Raw genomic sequence first — 22,557 nt, forward strand, 5'->3', positions numbered from 1 at the left:
AAGCTGGGTATTTCTTTTTATTTCGATACAATGTTTACATTTGCATTTGATAGACATATCAACTATTGAACAATCTGAACCAAAATGCAAGTTTTAAAGCTGTGTGTAGCTTCTGAATTCATTTATTTCCAATCTATCTTGATAGGCAAATGGAGGTAATAATAATTTTTCAAACTTGCGTTTCTAATGAATTCCATCTAAATACATAATTTTTAATGCAAATATTTTACAAATATATTACAATATGTCTAATATTTATACATTTCCTAAGGCAAAGTATGTTTATCAAATTTATACTTATGATAAAATAACTCTATCTTGGTTGGGCAACCAGGATAGGAAAATGAAATTTTAAAAATACCTCCTGTGAAAATCTAATTTGTATTAAGTGTTAAGTGAACATAAATGAGTGTAAATGATCAGATGCTAAAGTTTCGAACAAATCCGTTACATGGCCAAAATCTGATTATCCACCTTTAAGGCTGATCTGGCATTTATGCATCTGAATTAGGGTCAGAAAACTTCATATTCAGGTAGAAATAACAGCAAACGGTGTGGGCTATGATCAGACTGCGCGGATGAACAGGCTGATCTGGGCCCACACTGGTTGCAAAGCCTCGAAGATTCTTGAAGGCCCATTTTCTCGTGATGCAGCTCAAATAATTTTATTACGTTTTTGACGTGGACGACGGCGACGCTCACTTGTGATGGTGCTTATGGCAGTCATTTAATGACGTTGCGATGACAACCAGCTGATTGAACATTTGCAGCATAAAACCCAACATGACACATATGTGCTTCTTATGTCAACCCGCATGTTGGACAAACACATTCGTAACACATTTTACCTGTTACGAATGCGATCGCATACGTACGAAATCTGTTACAAATGTGATCTGTTACGAATGTGGTCCTACAAAGCTCGTTTATAATAATAATTGCATAAATATGTCTTTGAGCAGTTGTTCTCAAAAACAAGAAGGCGTCGTTTTGAAAAAAAAAAGAAGTCAAAAGTTTATTAGTCACTGACCTAATAAAGCAAAATTTTCATACCCCGAGATTTTGCCCTTTATTTCACATGAAAGTTAGGATTAAAATAATCGAAATAAACAAAACTTTAATGAAATTCACATTTACGAATTTGAAGCACAAGAACGCAAACACTGAATTTCCAAATTATCTTTTAAACAAAAGGTAACATTTCAGGATCATTTAGTGTTATAATTATTAAAACATTTGTACCAACTGATTATTACTCTTTTAACATTTTTTTATATGGCAGAACATTGCACCGTAGTTTTAGCAAGCATTCATATTTATCATAGGTACTTTCAACTTTTTAATTCAAGTTTAATTTTTCGATATATACAAAGACATACTAGACTTATCATTAGTTCCTTTCAATACTAAAAAATAAATTTTCAAAAATCATTTGAAGCATCTGTCGCTTGAACTATATAAATTAGGGCAATGGCTGTACATAGTTCTGCAACCTGTTATATAATCTGACTAAAGTACATCTCCAATTAACGCTGCGCTTTGGATCTAAAGACGTGCTATTGATAGACTCTGACGACCCTCCCGCTAGCCAATCAGAGCCTAGCTTTCAACATTTTGAAAGTGAAAATAGAAGTTTAAAAATCTATATTAAGCCTCGGTTTTTCATGTTTATTATGACGACCATACCATGACTGCGCCCTCGTGTTTTGAGAGGTATAGAAAGGGGAGAATATATGGCGTACCATTTGGGTCAAATGTAAATAGATAAAACAAGGAGTATCAAAATTGTACCTGCAGGTACAATTTTATACGTTCAGGTATATTTTTATGCATACAGGTACAAAAATATACCTGCAGGTACAAATTAGAAATGTACGTGCAGGTATAAAAGCGTACGTACATGTTTAAAATTGTACCTATTCGTACAACTTTATACCTGCACGTACAATTTTATACCTGCAAGTAAAACTTTATACTTGTAAGTATGAATTTTCAAAAATACGTGCAGGTATAAAATTGTACGTACAGGTATAAAATTGTACCTGCACTTACAGTTGTTTTATACCTGCACGTACACAAAATATTTATACCTGCAGGTATAAATTATACCTCCACGTACACTTCTGATTTGTACTTGCAGGTATAAAAGTGTACCTGCAAGTACAAAAATATACCTGCGGGTACACTTTTATATCTGCAGGTACATTTCTGATTTGTCCTATGGTAAGACCGCTCTGAGTCTGTACAAATAGAGGATGAATGTCGCGCCCTGTGTGGCTGCGTTTGCTATATAATATGTAAAGCGCATTTGAATGTGTTTATCATGAAAATGGTACAATATAAATCTGGTATAATAATAATAATAATAATAATAATAATAATAATAATAATAATAATAATAATAATATGATCTTCACATTTAAATTAAAAACCTTTAAAAACGACATCTTTGACAATCATATGAAGGTCAATGTTATCTATATATAGGTCAGTTTGTAGTCTTGTCACAAGGCTTGTTGAGTGTGAGTATGAACTAATGTGGGTTATTTATGTGGAATGTAGGACCAAAAATGTTCTATATTACGGTTTTAAGTTTGAAGGTGAAGGTCATATGAGGGTCAAAGTCATAGGTCAGTTTGAAAATCATGCCACTAGGATTGTTGAGTGTGAGTATGAACTAAATCGGGCCATTAATGTGTGCTGTAGGAAATCTGTTTCGCACGGACGGACAAACGGACAAACAGACCGTTCAAGTTCAAAGTTATTTCATGCACCTACTGACTTAACACTAAATCCAAGACCGAATTATTTATTGGCTTCTAGCTAAACCCGACCGAGGGATTACAAACATATATGAAACATTATAATTGAAACTACTACTCCGAAATAATATGTGAATTAAGAAATAATTTACAGCAAAAGAGTGGTAAAGGCTCAGGATGTCCCTTAAAGCATATAAACCATGGTCGGTGGTAGAAAACTACCATCCACGGTTTGAAGACTATTTACTTCACTTTATTCCGTGAGTGTATGTTGCTCTTTTCCTGACCAAGACTGAAATGGCAAAGCAAAAATAAATAAATAACGCTTTTTAATTACAAAACACGCCGGAACAGATATTGCTATCGTCAAGACCTAACTGGAACAGAGTCCGGTTTATTACACACAGAATGCAACAAAAGACCCAATGTAAAAAGTGTTGGATATGGATATCTAAGAGAAAATTAAGTGTTAAACGATTTATGTCTGAAAAATAGATTTTCTGTAGCATGTCATGAATTAGCAGTAGGCTCTCTTGGTCGTTGTGAAGACTGTGAAGATAATAATAACAATATTCACGCGAATTGGCAACTGTCTGTCCTAGTCGTTGCGGGGACATATCTATACATTTAAAGTGTTTAATTGTTTTGGTTTAACACCGTTTTATACAGTATTTCAGTTATGTAACGGCTGGCAGTTAACCTAACCTGTGTTAAAGGATTCTGTACCAGTACAAACCTGTTCTCTGCCAGTAAGTTCCAACTTTCTCACACGAATCAGAGGTGGGGGACGAATCGTCACGGAGAAGAAACACAGCGCCCGAGGATCGAACTCACGAATCCGCGATCCGAAGATCTGTGTTCTCCCTACAGTGCTTTGCGGGTGGGCGGGTTGAATATTAAAAATGCTAATGTTTAAGAGGAAATCAAGGGTTAAATTGAAGGACTGTACCCTTTTGAAAGACGTTTATCCCAAATGACCGTTGAGATAAGTTTATAACGAGTAACGAGCATTTACGGGCATTTACTGTCATGACTTTCAAGTACTAGATTTCGAAACTTAATACTTATTAAGATACGTATTTTTTTTCTATGAGACTCTTTTCCTCTTTGATTGGTAACCAATTCGTAAATGATTGGAACTCTATTTCTAGGCCAAAATTTCTTCTTTACTTGTATAAACCTTAAATGTCAATGTGTTCTCACCAAGAAGGGAGTTGTAACTCTTAAAAGGTCTATCTCTTAAAGTTTAGGAGTATATCATCAAAACACAGAAATGTTTCATAAACGAACAACATCGTTACGAACAATCTACCTGTCCATTAAATGTTCTGCCGTACTGTCCCGTAAATATTCTCAAAAAATTGTCCCTTTTAAAATGAATGAGATTTGTAAAATAATAAAAATAAACAATTGCTGAAAACTTTGTTCCATCTAGTTATGTGAAATTTTAGCACTGGGACGATAATTGCAAATAAACCAAAAAGAAAATATGTAACAGTTCTTAGAAAATAGTGGGTTTTTTAAGGCGTTGATCTGTCCGAAAGTGTAGCCCCTTTATGCAGTCCTCTTCCTGAATTCAATGTATATATCAGTATACTGACAATTGTGTTGTAGAGAAATTTACATGTTTTATTGGTTGTTCTTTTTTCATGTGAAACAGTCCTTTCTATGATTTGGTGATGTTTGAATTTTTTCCAAAAATGTAATACCTAAGTAAGTTTTAATGCTATCAATGTAATATTTTTATCATTATTAAATTCATCTCCCTAATTTTGTTCCGACTCTTATAATTTTGACTTTGTTTATTCGCTTTATCTTCCTTTTCACGAACGTAATGCACCTGTCAATATTTTGCCCGCCCAGGGGGGCGGCGGGCTGACCCAGGGGAATTTGACATTTCAAAATTTTTGTTGTCTAAATCCCTACCCTAGAGACAATCTTTTTTGTCTAAATCCTCACCCTAGAGCCTGGTTGGTACATCAAATGCCCCAGGGGTAGAGGCCTTGAACTAAATGACCACCAACCACTTTAAAAGGTAGATTTAAATATCTAAGAGCTTATTCAAATGATTAAGGTGTTATGACAAAACAAAGAAAAAATCAGTAAAAAGGTACACAATAATTATTTGGAAAATAGTGATTCCAGAGTAATGGGCATTTTAAGTAAGGTAGGTATAGTCCCAGTAAATATATATTTAGAATTTCAGTATAATAAAAAGGATAATATTCAAATGATTAAACTTAGAAAAATAGAAAAAACTTAAACCTTATGAAATGGGTATTTTCAAATACATAAGGGCATAATTCTGAAAATGATGCATATAATATATGGTAGCGTTAGTCAAACTGAATACCTAGTTTCAACTGAGTATCTTTGATTGTATAAGCTATAACTTTCCTAGAAAAATCGAGCTACAAAATAAAATGTACACATAGTAACCTAGTTTCTGCTCCCACATAACCAAGTTTCTACAGGATGGTAAGACCATTCAGAAAAACATTCTGACCAAGTTTAATTAATATTGAACCATATATGTGTAAACACTAAAAATTAAGGACACACTACTCGCACACTCGCAACAAAATGTGCAGACATTGACCAAACAGTTTTGAACTTGGCTGAGATTTCAGACATACATTCTGAGCCAGGTTGACTCGTGATTAGAGATCCTAATTTCAATGATTAATTGTTTATATTCAATGGTAATAGAATAAATTGAAGGTGACTGACTTTATCATCAGTCCGGATTGATCATCAGTACCAACAGTAATAATAATATTCTATTACAGTTTGTATCTATTTTTAATCACCTTTTAGTCACCTTCAATCTAAGGTGCCCGTCCAGTCTTGGTGCTCATATGGGTGCCACCCCCTCCCCCCTCCCCAAACCCCTAAAAAAGAGTTAAAAACACTGTTTTAATCCTAAAACAACAAAAAAAAAAAAGATTTTTTCCTTGCTGTAAATAGATGGAAAAGGTTCCTATTAGTGTTGCCGTAACGCTATAGACGTTTACTAGGACACGCTGTGGAACAAACAAAATGTCCAGTTCAGTAACAGTTGAGGCTACCTTGCTGCAATTTACACGTCATGCATTTATAAAATCATAAACTATCTTGTTCTGCCTAGTAAACAGCCTTATTAAATAACTTACATTTAAATTCAAACTAGCTAAATTGTCTAGACACTTGCAAAATAACAGTGACGATCGGCCATTTTGTTTCAAAACGAAAGTAGAAAACCTATTCCGTTGTTGGCGTCTTAGAATTCAAATGTACATAAGTTATTTAAGGTTGTATACTAGGTAGAATATGATTTTTTACTGTTTTCTAAATGTCCGATGTGTAAATGGCAGTTGGGTAGCTTGATTTGGTACTAAACTGGACAGTTTGGTTGTTCCACAGCGTGTCCTAGTAACCTCCATAGTGTTACGGCAGCACTTGTAAGCACCTTTTCCATGTAAAAGCAGGGTCGTCGCTGGCTTCGTAAAAGTGGTCCGGCCTTCGGCGTCCCGTGAGTGCTGAAGACACTATCCTCTCTCTTCTCTTAACGGATGTTCAGGGTTCTCCCTAAAGAAAAAATCAAGATTTGGCATGCAAATAAGTGCGTTTTTCTTGCATTTTCTGTTAAAATTTTCAATCAATTTCATGATATTTTTCAAGGATAACTTCCCAACATTGGCCCGTTTTAGCAAATCGCTATAAATATTGATGTATTGTTTTATAGTTGAGATGTATGTCGGCATTTCGTTTGATTAAAAGCAATTTTTTAAGATAAATAATCATATTTTGAAACATTACCAAATGGCGTCCCACGAGAGCCGAAGGAAGGAGAGGGTGTGGGAGCACGAGAGGTGGATCCCCACCCCAACCCTATCATTATTTTAAGGGGGCTTCGGGGTTGTCCCCCCCCCCCTCTCCAAAAAAAAATGATTTACATTTGGGATGCCAGTAAGTGCGTTTTTCGTGCATCTCGAACGCATTTTCTGTTAAAATTTTCAATCAATTTCATGATATTTTTCAAAGATAACATTCCAACATTGGCCAATTTTAGCAAATCGCTATAAATATTGATGTATTGTTTTATAGTTGAGATGTATGTCGGCATTTCGTTTGATTAAAAGCAATTTTTTAAGATAAATAACCATATTTTGAAATATTACCAAATGGCGTCCCACGAGAGCCGAAGGAAGGAGAGGGTGTGGGAGCACAAGAGGTGGATCCCCACCCCAACCGTATCATTATTTTAAGGGGGTTCGGGGTTGTCCCCACCCCCATCCCCGAAAAAAAAATTACATTTGGGATGCCAGTAAGTGCGTTTTTCGTGCATCTCGAAGGCATTTTCTGTTAAAATTTTCAATTTCATGATATTTTTCAAGGATAACTTTCCAACATTGGCCAATTTTAGCAAATCGCTATAAATGTTGATGTTTTGTTTTATAGTTGAGATGTATGTCGGCATTTCGTTTGATTAAAAGCAATTTTTTAAGATAAATAATCATATTGAGAACATTTTTACATTTGGGATGCCAGTTTGTGCGTTTTTCGTGCATCTGTTAAGATTTTCAGTCAATTTCATACTATTTTTCAAGGATAACTTTCCAACATTTGGCCAGTTTGAAGAGAGAGGTGGATCCCCACCCCAACCCTATCATTATTTTAAGGGGAGTTCGGGGTTCTCCCCTCAAGAATATTTTTACATTTGGGATGCCAGTAAGTGCGTTTTTCGTGCATCTCGAAAGCAGTTTCAGTTAAGATTTTCAGTCAATTTCTTGTTATTTTTCAAGGATAACTTTCCAACATTTGGCCAATTTTAGCAGACTGCTATAAATGTTGATGTATTTATTATAACTGATATGTATGTCGTCATTATTTAAGATAAATAATCATATCTGAAAGTAATAATTATAAGAAATTAGCTTTCGGTAAGTTTTGTTTTAAACACAATGATTTCCATTTTTTAAACATATGGCATGTTTTTTTATTTAAACAATTATTATAGATTATAAAAGAAATCGTCCTTTATATCATACTGGATGAAAGGTCCCGGATGATCAGGAAATTGTTTAGTTATGATTAATCCAGTCAAGCAGGGTTGATAAATTTGACACGGAAAGTGTTAAAGTTGTTTTCACACCTTCGGACATTCATGACCGATACCACTCTTGGTGGATAGTTACATTAACAAGGCAATATTTTGACACTTTTTTAGGGGGTGGCACCCATATGGGCATCAAGACTGGACGGACACTTATGCTTTCAGTTTATTCTATTACAATTCATTATTTTTAAAATCGAACACAACATCTAATAGCAACCACCTACAACACCAACTGGTGAAAACAAAAACAAAATAGGTAAATAGTCTATATGAATAAAATGGGTAACATTAATTTGTTTAGAAAATCTGTATCCAGAATCACCGGGGAAGAGTATGGTTCATTGGCGCATGTGCATTGTCGACATATGCAGGCCGGACATCGGTCACTTTTTATTACTTGATCCGCAATGACTGTTGCATTTGTTAGAAAATTTCAATTCAGTATTATCCTCAATAGTGTAAATGACGAAATTATCATCAGTCAACGTTTGTACAGTCCCCCATTTTACATACCCCTTTCAGAGACCCACATGGAATGAGTTTGATTACTAAAAATAAATTCAACCTATCTCAATTTTTCAGCAAAGGTTAAGCTTTATTTTGATACCAACCAATGTTAAATATTTGCAGTAATTAAAACGTTATAGGAAAAAAAAATTCTCATTTTCTGACCGACTTTTTCATCAGTACCACTATAATAATAATAATAATAATAATAATAATAATAATTATAATATTATTATTATTATTATACATGCAGTCTTCGAGTATCAGATAGAAGTAGAAGAAAAAATGAATCAACATGGTCTCCAACAAATTATATATATGTTACCTGTTACCTTCATCTGTTTCTGAGTATTTGAGCCATTTTGACCCTTAGGCTCCACCTATATGGTACTCAACTGGGTTCCGAATGAATTTGCTTTTAGAAGCTCAAAGCACCATTTCAAAGTCGAATCTGCTTTTTAAATGATGATTGGGCCATACAAGGTTTTCTTATGGAAGGATTAAGTTGTGCGAAAACCGCTAGACTATGTATTATTAGTACAGTCTGGATATATGTGAAAAAAAAAAATGGAGAATACAATCACTGTACTGGTATACCTTTGAATATTTTCCCTAATTCTGGGGAAATGGCTTCGTCCCATCTCACGGTTTTTTTCCGAAGAAAGTTTCGAAAAATCCTCCATCGTCTGCATTTTAAAAATACAACACGAATATTTTGCAGTGGCTAGAGAACCGTAATCGGGTTCTCAAGCCAAAGTACCGTGCATAGACTAGGGAACCGGAATTTTAATTCTATGCATAAAGCTGCCGAAATTCACTTTGTTTCTTTTGGTAAGTATTATGCATGTATTATCTTAATGAATTTCAATTTTCAGTAAGCAATGCACTTTCATTTATCTGTGTTTACCATGTCTCCAAAAGTGTACTCGCCGCATACTGTCCGCCATATTGGAATAATAAAATAAACTAGTACGAATGAATGCAGAAATCGTAAGCATTGGAGCAAGCCGAAATAAACTTGAAATGTAAAATTAAAACAATAAGAGAAACATTTAAAACAAATTAAGTAATTTCTGTTAATTAGTATATTGATCACATATCTTTGAACGTGAAATGTCGAGGTGTTACAAACTGATCAAAGAATCCGCATGAACATCTATAAACATGTAATGACACAAATACAAATCAATATTATTTTATATTGAAATGATTTTAACATTGTACATGTTGAAAGCAAATAACATTTAAACAATAACAACAACAACAACATTACTTTTATTCACCCAAGTATTCAAAATACAACATGGGGATAAAGAAACAATGTAAACATATAATACAGTCGTTCCGGTACAAGGTATTTTTTTTTAACTAGGGTAATGATTATATTCTTTTGTCGACATAAAACAACAATAATATTTTTACTTTAGAATAAAAAATTAATATGTCCAAGGAAAACAGAAAAATTCTGAATTGAAGAAAAAAACAAACAATATAGCTTTGTAGATATGAGGGTTGGAGGCGGGGATGGGTGGGGGAGGGAAACATTTATGAATAAGAGTGCTGGAAAAATAAAACACCGTGGGAAAACCCAGGTAACAAGAGTACAACAATTGCACGATTTCCATGATTAAAGTAGTCCGGCTTTATGAATGAAATACTATAATTGATATAAATAGTATCTACCATCTCACGGTGTGTTAATCACGCTTCATTTAGTGACAGGTGATTGACCTACTTCGAGAGATGGATTTATTTACTGTATGGAATGCGTAAGTGTAAAAGGTAAGAGACAGCAAATGAATTATTCTTTCAAGGAAAAATACAGTATCTACGTTTGCTGTAAAAAAAAACAAACTGACTTAATATTTAATAAATAAGTATTATATCGAGAGGCATTAAAAATCGTTTAAAAAAGAAAAGATTTTGGGAAAAAAGTGATTGAGAAAGTTAACGTACATCTGACATCATTATTCTGACAGGTTTACATAAGTTTTGTTTTTTCTCGGTGGAAACCGCACGTGAAGACATCGTTTTCAAAAAAAAAAAAAAAAAAAAAAAAAAAAAAAAGAAAGAAAGAAAAAAAAGGAATAATTGTTCGTGGGTTTACTAGTAAGCCTGTTTCTAGATTGATAAAAATGATAAGAGATAGCACATGAATTATTCATTTAAGGAAATAATACAATATCTTCGTTTATTGTAAGAACTGACTTAGTATAAGTGAGTAACATTTTGGGAGGCATTGGCATTATCATGTAAAAAACAAAACATCTAGCATAAAAGGTAACTGAGGAAGTTAGCGGACTTCTGACATAATTATTCTAACAAATTTACACAAGTTTTTCAGAGTAGGAACATCAGTGCTTGAAAGTAATGCTTTAAAATAAAAATCACTGGTACCATGCATAATATTACTAATTAGCCTATTTCTAGATTGCTGAAAAAAGTCGCATGAAAAAAGATAGTGTTTTTCCGAGCCAATTTCATCACGGTTACAAAGAATGCACTTCCTATCATAGATTGGGGTACCATCCCATCTACCAGTTTCAACTGGTAGTCTGTGATTGGCAGTCCTGAATTTAAAGAGGGTGATATAGTCTGATTGAGAAAGTAATGCAAAATATTGTTCTAACTTGAAACAATCTTTAAAACTCATATATATTTGCCCCTTATTTGATCGATTAATTTGCTCGAACCAAGATTGCCTAGATTGGTCTATCAAAATCTGTTTCACCTGCTTATGAATATTTACTTGAGTGAAATTGTTTTGATTAATCCAAATGTCTGGACGTCCAACTTCATTTAGTATGCTTTTTACTGTATTTAACCACTTATATTCATAACTGGTGTCATTCAACATGTAACTATACATTTTGTAAGATATTTTATCATGTTTACCTGCGAGTATTCTCGACCAAAAGGAAATAATACACGTTTTGATTATAATGGAAATGGGGGTATCTACCCAACTCGCCGTAAATCATGTACATTGGCGTACTTTTCCTAGCTTTTGGTAACTTTTCTTAAGAAAATAGTGTGGACCTTTTCTATTATTTCAAGATTTTCATAGGCCCAAATTTCTGCCCCGTATGTGAGTATGGGTAAAACAGTATGATCGAAAAGTTTAAGTGTAAGATCAACTGGTAAATCTGCATTACTTGATTTCATAAACAGAAGGTACATGGCTCTGGTAGCTTGTTCAACGACATGCTTACGTGCAGAAAGGAAAGACCCATTACTTGAAAAAGTAACACCCAGGTAGTGGTATTTCTCTGTGATTTCAATGTTTTGTCCTCTAAAATGAAAATTATAGTTATTTAATGCTCTAGCTCCGAAGACAATTATTTTTGTCTTGTTCAAATTTACATTAAGACGCCATTCGTTACAATAATCAGAAAAAGTATTCAAACATTCTGAAAATCATCTTTCGAGTCTGATACAAGAATGGTATCATCTGCATAAAGTAAGATAAGTAGTTTAAGCCATACGTTTACGTCAAGTGGATTTCTTAACTCTATGCCTATATTACCATTCAACTGCATGTATGATTCAAGATCATTCAAAAATAGAGAAAAAAGTGCAGGAGACAAATTCTCGCCTTGTCTGACCCCGATCTGTGAACTGAAAAACGACGAAGTTTCGCCATTTTGTGAAACAGATGACTTTATGTTTTGGTACATATTATGGATAACTTGAAAAAATTTGCCATTGATATTATTTTTGAGAAGTTTCTGCCAGAGCCCAACCCTCCAGACTTTGTCGAAGGCCTGGGAGAAATCTATAAAGGCACAAAATACTTTAACTTTCCTCTTTTTTAAAATATCTATTAACGAGTGTAGGCTAAATATATGGTCCGCACAAGAGTATCCTTTTCGAAATCCTGCTTGATTTTCATTAAGTAAACGTGAAACTTCTAAATAATCTGTTAGCCTTTCATTTAGTACAGAAGTAAATAATTTACCTAGACAACTCAAAATTGTTACTGGGCGATAATTTGCAGGGTCTTTTGCATTACCTTTGTTTTTAAATATTGGTATTATCATACCCTCAAGCCAGCTAGTTGGAATATAACCAGTATCAAGTACAGTATTGAATAATTTACAATATATTGGGATTAAGATGTGTTTTGTTGTTTTTATATATTCGTTTAATATATTATCAGTCAGACTTGGCGCTTTTGCATTTTTGAGATTTTTTATACATTTATCAATCTCATTTTCAGTAATTGGTGTTAAGATAATTATTAGCATTTACAGTGTATACGTCATCGCTTACATCATTATCATTTTGTATGTCATCATCACAAGTGTTTACATTTTTGAAATAGTCATACAACTCAGTTGTTGATGGCGATGCACTTTCTTTGGTTTTTGGCTTAAGATCATTTAAAAATTTTCAATATTGCTTAGGGTTTTTGGAACTTAATTCCCTTAATTTACTTGCATTAGTGTACTTATATTTATTAATGTGAAAATTCATAGTTCTCTTATATTGTTTGCTTGCATTTTTCGGCGGCGCCGTCTAAATTCGTTTTCGTTACCTATGCCACGTGACTTCAGTTAGCAAATCAAACTACTTGATAACGCATTATAGATAATTTATCAAAATGGAAGATTTATGCAACACTCTGCCTGATTGGACGAGAGTGTCAATTTCTTTCACTCTGTTGATTGTGCTACGCTGAGTGAAATGTAGACAAAGCGTTTATCCTAAACGACGCTGTTCACAGTTTTAAAGCTAACTTTGCCTCAGTATATTTAGCAAGAATATTGATATATCTCAAAATGATAAGCAAGTTTAATAAATATGATAAAAACCTGTTTAAATACCAACATAATTATATCAAATTTAAGACAGAGCTGAATACGGTCTGCGTATCACATGAATAAGGGTGTAATAAGAGTCTTTTATGTAGAGAAGTGCTTTTTAAAAGATTTTCCTTGTTACAATTGTCGTCTGTATATGAAAAAGTTTCTTGCTTTTGTGACTTATTCAATTTGCATATTAAAATGAGTACTTGTTTGCTTTGATATATTTGTTATAAATTATTTAACTGATTTATTATATATGAATATCTTTCTTTAGCATGGTATGCAAATATTGAACTCAGTTGAAATCTGTTTTATTATATATATGCTATATAATGACTGAATCTCATTACACTGAAATAAAGGTATGCTGCATACAGTTTATCTATGTGATATGACTACGGTCAAACTTTGCTTATGAAACAGAAATATTGAAATAATTACAATTGTATGTTTTGCTTGACCTTCACTTTTTTATAGGTGTGACGTCATTGTCCAAAGATTCATGAATAGCGGATATGCATTAGTTAAAGCGGGATCAGTTGGCCTATTTTAGAAATAAATAAAAATAATAAATAAAAAATCCTTTAATTGATTTTTTCTCATGTATTCTAATCAAACTTGATTTGTAGCATCTTTATAAGGCCCGCAGCCAACTTTGTTCAGCTTGTACATTTAACTCCTTTTAGGGACTGATAGAGCTAAAACTAGAAATGCCTTTATACAGCGTCTCATGAACAGCTTGGTGGATCTTTGTCATACTTGGTCTGGAGCATCATTATAAGGTCCTCTTCCAAGTTAATTTATACAGGAACTTGGGCCCTATTAGGGACCACTATAGCTAAAAGTAGATATGCCTTTCTTCGCATTAACCACTAAAATGTAATGGATTTTTATCAAACTCGATGTGTAACAATATCGTAAGGTCTCTTGCTATTTTGTTACAAATGGGGGTAGGGACCAATTCAGCTAAAAATATAAACACGTTTAATGACCTATTCTCATGAACCGCTTCATGAATCTTCATCAAACTACTGCTGTAATTATTGGTCTAATGATAAATGAAACAAAATTGCATTCTTAGAAACCTTTGCGAAAAATTAAAAGAGAACCATTTAAATTGTTAAAGTGCGGTGTTTAGTTTTGCAAAATGTTAGATGAAAGATGAATGTTAGATGAAAAATTCATAAACTTCTTTCCTTATTACAATTCGCCGACCATCATTTTTAAAGATATTTCTTGTTTAGTCTTAATTTGTTATCTGTGGAGGGTTGCAGCTGATATGATTTTTTGCATCATTATAATTATTTCTGGATCTAAAACATTCAGGTCCAAACCATGGTTTATTTCCCTCAAATTTGTGGAATTTATGTCTTAACGGAAATGTCATATTTTGCTGAATTGTTAAACAATTGCTTAATTTCATCTGTAATATGCTCAACTGAATTCTGGGAGTGAGGATTTGTGTTAAGCTGTGTTTTAATTAACTCTAAATGTTCCATATCAATATTATTTAAAAAAGAATCTGCCTTGTCGTTTTTCCAATTTGCACATGTTGATGAATTAACGTTTTTACAGACATAATTCTGTGTCTCCCCATTTATTTCTATAGTCCAGCTTAGCGCGTTATGCCCATCAGAAAATAGGGCATCAGTTTCAATAATTTCAAAATTCGTTAAATATCGAAAACATTCTGCTGTTGATATTACATAATCAATCACAGATTTATCTCTGAATGTGAACTGGCCAATACCACAATCTTTGCCTACCCTTCCATTTAACATGAAAAAATTATTATTTCTACATACATCAATTAGCCAAAGGCCATGTGTATTGGTCTTTTTGTCTAATGACTTTCTAGTTAAAGGTATAGACAGATTTTCAAGAACTGTAAATTTGTCAAGATCGGTTATAATATCCGGGCTAATGTCGAATAATTCATTAAAATAATGATCAGTTTGGGTAAAATCGCTTAACTCGGCGGTTCTTGCATTAATATCTCCAGCGAGCCATATATATTTATACTCACTACACATTGAAGTTATTTCATTTTCGAGACTATTAAGATCATCCTCATTTAAAAATCTTTAAAAATCTAGAACTTTCAGGCGGTAAATAAACTGCCCCAATAACGGAATTTTCTAGATAATTAGTAAATGACTTATCAATAGAAATCCAAAGTACGTATTCAGAATTATTATCTAAAATTTTAATAAATGGTGCTATTTTTTCATGGACATATATACCAATGCCTCCCGATTTTCTCTTATACACCTGAGATCTGTGTTTAGCAAAATAAACATAGTTATCAATTTCAACAATATTCGACTGGTCAGTGTTAGTTTCTGATACACAAACTATATCATAATCTTTAATGAAACTTAAAAACTCAGGGTAAAGTAATCTACGTTTCAACCCCCGCACATTTAACGCACAACATTTAATGTTTCTTACTGTCCTGGTAGTTTCCCCCCTAGTGTTCTAATGGTTTTGTCCATTCTGAACGGATCTTCTATTTTGGGGCATAGTGTCGTCTGATGCCCAAGGACGCCGAACGCGGCTACGTACATGATGATCTCGTTGTGGTCTCGGTGAACGGGATTCTCTGCGGATTGATCGTCGGCTGCTATCCAATGAAAATGATTCATGGGAACCGTTTGACTGCATAGAACTATTTGATTTACTACGCACCGTTGTGTCTGAAGCCACTTGCCGTGACGGATTACCTTGCGGATTACTGCACGCAAGTGACTCATGCTTTGAAATGTCATTTTTGTTGATATGCGATGACAGGTCATTATGACCTAGCCGATTTCCCTGCATGATATGACTCCATTCTGGGAACGCATTGCGCACTACTCGTCCGTCCTGAATGATTTTTGCAGGATATACAAGACTTATTTTGCTTTTGGATACATCTGTCTTCTAGATTTAACACCAGGCCAAAGCCTTTTCCGTGCGTTTACAATCTCTTGTGGGTAGTCTCTATTTATATTATAGTTGGTGTTTTTAAGCTTGTTTGCATTTGATAGTATATTTTGAATGTCTGAGCTGTCTCTAAACGCCACAATGATGGGTCTATTAGAATCTCGGCTAAATTTGCCAAGGCGGTGAGCTCTCTCCATAACAACTGAGGTTTTAATCTCTAATGTGGTTTTCAGAAAAGTACCAATAACACTAAAACAGTCCTCACCTTTGGCCTCTTTAAAACCTCCAAATATAAGATTTTTCCCCCTAGCTCTGGCTTCTGAATCGATGGATTTGTATTCCAGCAGAGTTATTCTATTGTTTTGTATGTGCATTTCCGTTTCTATATTTTTTACTTTATCTTGCATATGTAAACACTGGTCAATTTTCATTTCAATTTCGGACATTTTACTTTTTGACGCGGTGACAGACTCAAACAGCACAACCATTTTATCGTCAAGTGACAATTGTTTAAATTCATCCATAAATATTCCACTCCCGCTTGTGCCACCCGTACTTTTCCTGTTACGCTTTTTACTATTTCCAGTTTTTGACCACTCGCTAACACCTTCACTTTCACTGATCACGAGGTCGCCATTGTCCGCATTGTCCGCTGCCACGTCACCAAGTATTGAAAATTTATTCAAGGACATTATTTCCAAATTTGAGAGTCTGTTAATCCTTTCAAATGTTAGGTAACACTTTTTAGAAATTTAAAAATGCTTTTTAACAGTTTTTTGAAAAAAGATGACAGAGTATAACGAAATAAAAACTTCAGAAATATACAGGTCGAACAATATCTGCCATCGCACCTTGACCGGAACCGGAAAAAAAAACAACGGGAAAGTGAGTTTTCACGCATTACTGTTTTTATCATTCCAATATGGCACACAGTAAATGCAGATAAATGCAAGGGCACGGTAAAATTCACAAAGATAACAATATGTATGACATTTACCAAGAAACAAAGTGGATTTTGGCAGCATTATGCATAGAAATTAAATTCCGGCTCCCTAGCCTATGCACGCTATTTTGGTTAGAGAACCGGGATGGACGAATAAGTTCGCTGTCTAGGGAACCGATCCCGGTTCTCTAGCCACTGCCATTTCGCCGTCGTCTTTCGGTCTTCAGACGAGGTTACTCCCCTTTTGATAATACGCTGTCGATATTCCCGAGTCCCGGGATGTAAAAGGCAGCCAAAGTCTAATTCCCGGGACCCGTAGACAATATTGTTTGTCAAATTCCCGCCTGTCGGAAATGGTCTTCTGTCTAAAGTCCCGTGTATGCCCACCGCCCCCCCCCCCTCTCCGGGCGGGCAAAATATTGACAGGTGCATAAATATTCAATCAGTTCGTAGCTGAAATGTGATAAATTAGACGACAAACCACTCGAAGACCTTGATTGTTTTCATTCTTACATGACCATTGAGATATTTTGATTAAAATCATGCTGGACTTCATTTATGCGAGTAGTAATGAACTGGACGTCATACGGCGATAAGACGTCATAATTGACTTCATAATGCTCCCTTAGCGGTCCGCGCGTCAACCATTGTTTATCACATATTCTAACACGACCAGCAAATAAGCTATATACACATAGGACAAAATCAATCAACGGTTATTTTGCGATAACCCATGCGCGTGCAAAGTAGTGATGTCATCCTCTATGTATAGAATGATCCAGGTGCGTAGCACGAAGTGTAGTTCATGTCGTAAAAAGTAGTTACCATTTTTTCTAACACTGTTGATACTAGTATGTTGTGTTAGAATCGAAATAATAAGTTCCCAATTATGAAGTATCGTAGAAAATCCCGAATTTCTCGTTCTTATGCGAAGCAATATATCACTCAGGCTTACGGCCTTCGTGATATATTCTTACGCATAAGAACTCAAAACGCGAGTTATTTTACGATAAACAACGCTTGGGAACTTATTATTTCTTAAATATACAGAGTTTGATTTACTTCTTTGTTTATCTGGCAATCAAATTGAGTCATGGTCATGGCAGAATGAATAATAACACACAGTTTTCAGCTTTCTTTGTTTGATAGGAAACAAATCGGGACGTGTTAGAATTCATTTTATAACATCTGTAGATTCCCACGTGATACGCTTTACCAGTCCCTCGGAATTCTGAAGATGTTATAACAGGAAAAAGACATGTGAAAAGAAATAATTTAAGCTGATTCAAAGATGTGAAGAGCATCATTTTCATGCTAACGAACAAACCATTATATTTACAGTTAACTAATATCTATTTTCAAACTTTGATATCGCTTGATTTTTGTCATTAGTTATAACAGTATTTCTTAACGCCCATAGAATCCTGCAAATTCTACAGCACATGCGTAAAGTACTGGAATAGAGTTGTCATTGACAGCATGTTTGTAGGAGTGAAGAATAATACTCTCTTTATTAGTGGAAGTACAAAGTCAATACAATGACATAACTTACGTCAAGGCGCCAGTAAGTCTGCTGCAGGAACGCGCCATAACGGACGCCTACACTTTCTAATATTCTCCGGGCCGCGAAAAGTGCATATTGTATAACTGCATAAACTTGTCCTTGATATACTGTTAGGTTTCATTGTGTGAAATTAATTCTAATGATTACAACTTCACTATAGGTCTTGAAGTAACGTGTCCGTTCCTGGTACGCAACATCGCTGCTCGTGTAACGCCATCATTTCCGGAGATTAGGTCCGTGATAATACCAAGCTTCCATTGGTTTCTCGGAGCGTCATCGTGAATTTGTACGACATCACCAACTTCGATCGTCTGTTTGTTGTTAACTGTCTTCTGATAATCTTCTCGTAGACTGATGAGGTATTCGTGGCGCCACCTATCCTGGAAGCGTGCGTAGCAACTTAACATTTTTTTATATGTCTGCCCTGATGATTATAGATGAAACCGGTCGATAGAGAGAATAACGCACTGAATGTTTTTCTTTTTTCTTTATATATTTTCGCATATATAGGCCTATATGTAAACAAGAGGGTCATGATGACCCTGGATCGCTCACCCGAGTAATATGAGCTACATGTTTCAAATGTCAAACTGATGATTTTTTAGAAATTTTTTGGAAGATTTCCCAATGTACAATCAAGTAACCCCTGGGGCGGGGCCAATTTTACCCCGGGGGTCATAATTTGAACAAAGTTTGTAGAAATCTACTAGGTCATGTTACATGTCAAATATCTAAGATCTAAGCCTTCTGGTTTATTTTTAGCAAATTTATGAAGATTTCCCTATGTACAATCAAGTAACCCCTGGGGCTGGGTCAATTTGATCCTGGAGGTCAAGATTTGAACAAATTTTGTAGAGGTCCACTAGGCAATGCTACATGTCAAACATCTAAGCTCTAGACCTTCTGGTTTATTTTTAGAAAATTTTGAAGATTTTTCTATGTACAATCAAGTAACCACATGGGGCGGGGTCAATTTGACCCCGGGGGTCATGATTTGAACAAATTTTGTAGAAATCTACTAGGCAATGCTACATATCAAATATCTAAGATCTAGGCCTTCTGGTTTATCTTAAGAAAACTTTCGAAGATTTTCCTATATAAAATCAAGTGACCCCTGGGGCGGGGGTCAATTTTGACCCCCGGGGGGTCATGATTTGAACAAATTTTGTACAGGTCCACTAGGCAATGCTACATGTTAAATATCTAAGATATTGTCAAATATCTAAGCTCTAACCCTTCTGTTTTTTTTTAAAAAAATTTTGAAGGTTTTCTTATAGAAATCTATGTAAAATCAAGTGACCCCTGGGGCAGGGTCAATTTTGATCCCGGGGTCATGACTTGAACAATTTTAGTAGAGGTCCACTAGGCAATGCTACATGTCAAATAACTAAGCTCTAGGGCTTCTGGTTTATGAGAAGAAGATTTTTTTAAGATTTTCCCATGTAAAATAAAGTGACCCCTGGGGTGGGGTCAATTTTAACCCCGGGATCATGATTTGAACAAAATTGGTAGAGGTCCACTAGGCAATGCTTCACACCAAATAACTAAGCTCTAGGGGTTCTGGTTTTTGAGAAGATTTTTAAAGTTTTTCCTTTCGGTTGCCATGGCAACCAGAGTTCTGCATGGAATTCAATTCTTTGAGCTTCACCCAAGAAACATTCCTGTGAAGTTTGGATGAAATTGGCCTAGCGGTTTATGAGGAGATGTCATTTAAAGTAAAAGTTTACGGACGGACGACTGACGACGGACGCCGGACGGTGAACGATCAGAATAGCTAACCCTGAGCCTTTGTCTCTGGTGAGCTAAAAAGTCAGTAAAATCCTTGTGCAGGTATGAAATATATAAAAGTTAAATTTCCAAGGGAAAACAGCAGTAGACTTCTGAGATTTTTAATAATTTTAATTTTTCACTGCAAACGCTTTTTCAATTGTACATATCTTCAGGCAGTTACATTTTGAAATCAAACTGTACAACTGAAAGTGCTTGCAGTGAAAAATTAAAATTATTGAAAAAATAACTCAGAAGTCTACTGCTGTTTTTCCTTTGAAATTGAACTTTTATATATTTTATACCTGTACAAGGATTTTCCTGACTTTTTAAATATATATATGCGAAAACATTCGGGAGGGCAACTTCTGAAAGATTTTAATTTTACGGTCATGATGCTAAAGTCAGATTTTCTTAAAAGACAGAATATTGCATATTCAGGATTTAGAACGTAGTTTCATTAGAAAGAACGTTATATTCTATTTTGATGTTACAAATTTTTATGTTTGCACTGGATTTCTATTGTTTTAACAGCCGTTAACCCAGTGGGTGGGGGTAAATTGACATGAAAATGAAAAACGTTAAATAAATTAACATTATTTTTTCATATTTCACTTTTCTGTTTCTATATTCAATTTTACACCCAAAATTTTGTTTTGTTTTATATAGTGTGTAATAATCAAATGTTTATAAAACTTTAAAATTTTGACAAAACAACAACACACTAGGTAACCGGATATGTTCGGCGCAGGATTCTTGTGTTACAGGTTGATATTATACTTGATAGCATCCATAAATAAACTCTTGTAAAGATATTATGACTTGGTTTTATTTCCCACCAAATACACTTGTTTATCCTTTTTCAAGCTCTTCACGACGACATGGGCCACCAGGAAAGGGATAGAACTTTAAGTCTGTTCAAACAGAGGTTCTTCTGGCCAGGTATGGATTCTGACGTTGCAAAGTGGGTGAGACAGTGCGATAGGTGCATTCGCCGTAAGATATCACCTACTTTAGCTACAGGGCTGGTTAACATCACTTCTTCGGCGCCGATGTAATTGGTGTCTATTGACTACCTGTCGCTGGAGGTATCTAAGGGCGGCTTTGAGAATGTATTTGCCATAATGGACCACTTCACTCGTTATGCTCAGGCCATGTCTTCCAAAAAAACACACTGCTAGGACAACAGCTAGGGCTCTATCTGATAACTTCTTTGTCCACTATGGTTTTCCGAAAAAACTACACTCAGACCAAGGCCAGAATTTCTTGTCTAAGGTCATTAGGAGACTATGTAGGATTACCGGCATTTGAAGGTCAAGGACGAATCCCTACCACCCTCTAGGGAACGGGCAAGTGGAAAGATTTAACCAGACACTTCTTCAACTGCTAGACACTTTATCAGATGAAAAGAAGAAAGACTGGAAATCAGCCATCCTTTCACTTGTCCATGCCTACAATGCTTTGCGTCATGAAAGCACTGGGTACGCACATTACCAACTAATGTTCGGCCGACCCTCTAGATTGATGCTTTCCTAGGCCTTAAGGGGCAGCGTATAAGCGGTATTTTGCGAAAACCATTTTGCTCTTCCACAATAAGGCCACTGGAGTCCGTCCATTTAAAAATACGTTCACTAAGAATACAACTGTACAATAAAAAACGTAGTACTATAGATCATATGTCTAGTTTATCAAATATCATTGAAATACGTAAAAATAGTAAACTGTCAACTTTTTGCGCCTTTATCGACTTCCACAAGGCGTTCGACTCCATTGACAGAAATTTACTATAGCGTAAATTACATTGGCCTGTCAACCAAAATGCTCTCCGCAGTAAGGTCATTGTGCCATAATGTTTCTTCATGTGTACTATCTGACTGGTTTAATGTTAATACTGGCCTACGACAAGGCTGCTCCTTATCAACTGTTCTGTTAAACATATTTATAAATGATTTAGCTGTCCCACTAAAGAGCCTACACAAAGGCGTTGATACAGGTAACGAGCAGATATGCATACTGTTATATGCCGATGATATTGTACTGTATTAATTGCAGAAAATGAAAGCAACCTTCAGGCTATGTTGTCCTGTTTAAATGATTGGTGTATCGCAAATGGTATTCAGTGAACACCAGTAAAAGTAATATTGTTCATTTTCGCCCTAAGTCGGTAATGAAATCCGATTATA

The sequence above is a fragment of the Mercenaria mercenaria genome, chromosome 16 (assembly GCF_021730395.1).
Source record: "Mercenaria mercenaria strain notata chromosome 16, MADL_Memer_1, whole genome shotgun sequence".
In the NCBI taxonomy this organism is placed as follows: Eukaryota; Metazoa; Mollusca; class Bivalvia; order Venerida; family Veneridae; genus Mercenaria; species Mercenaria mercenaria.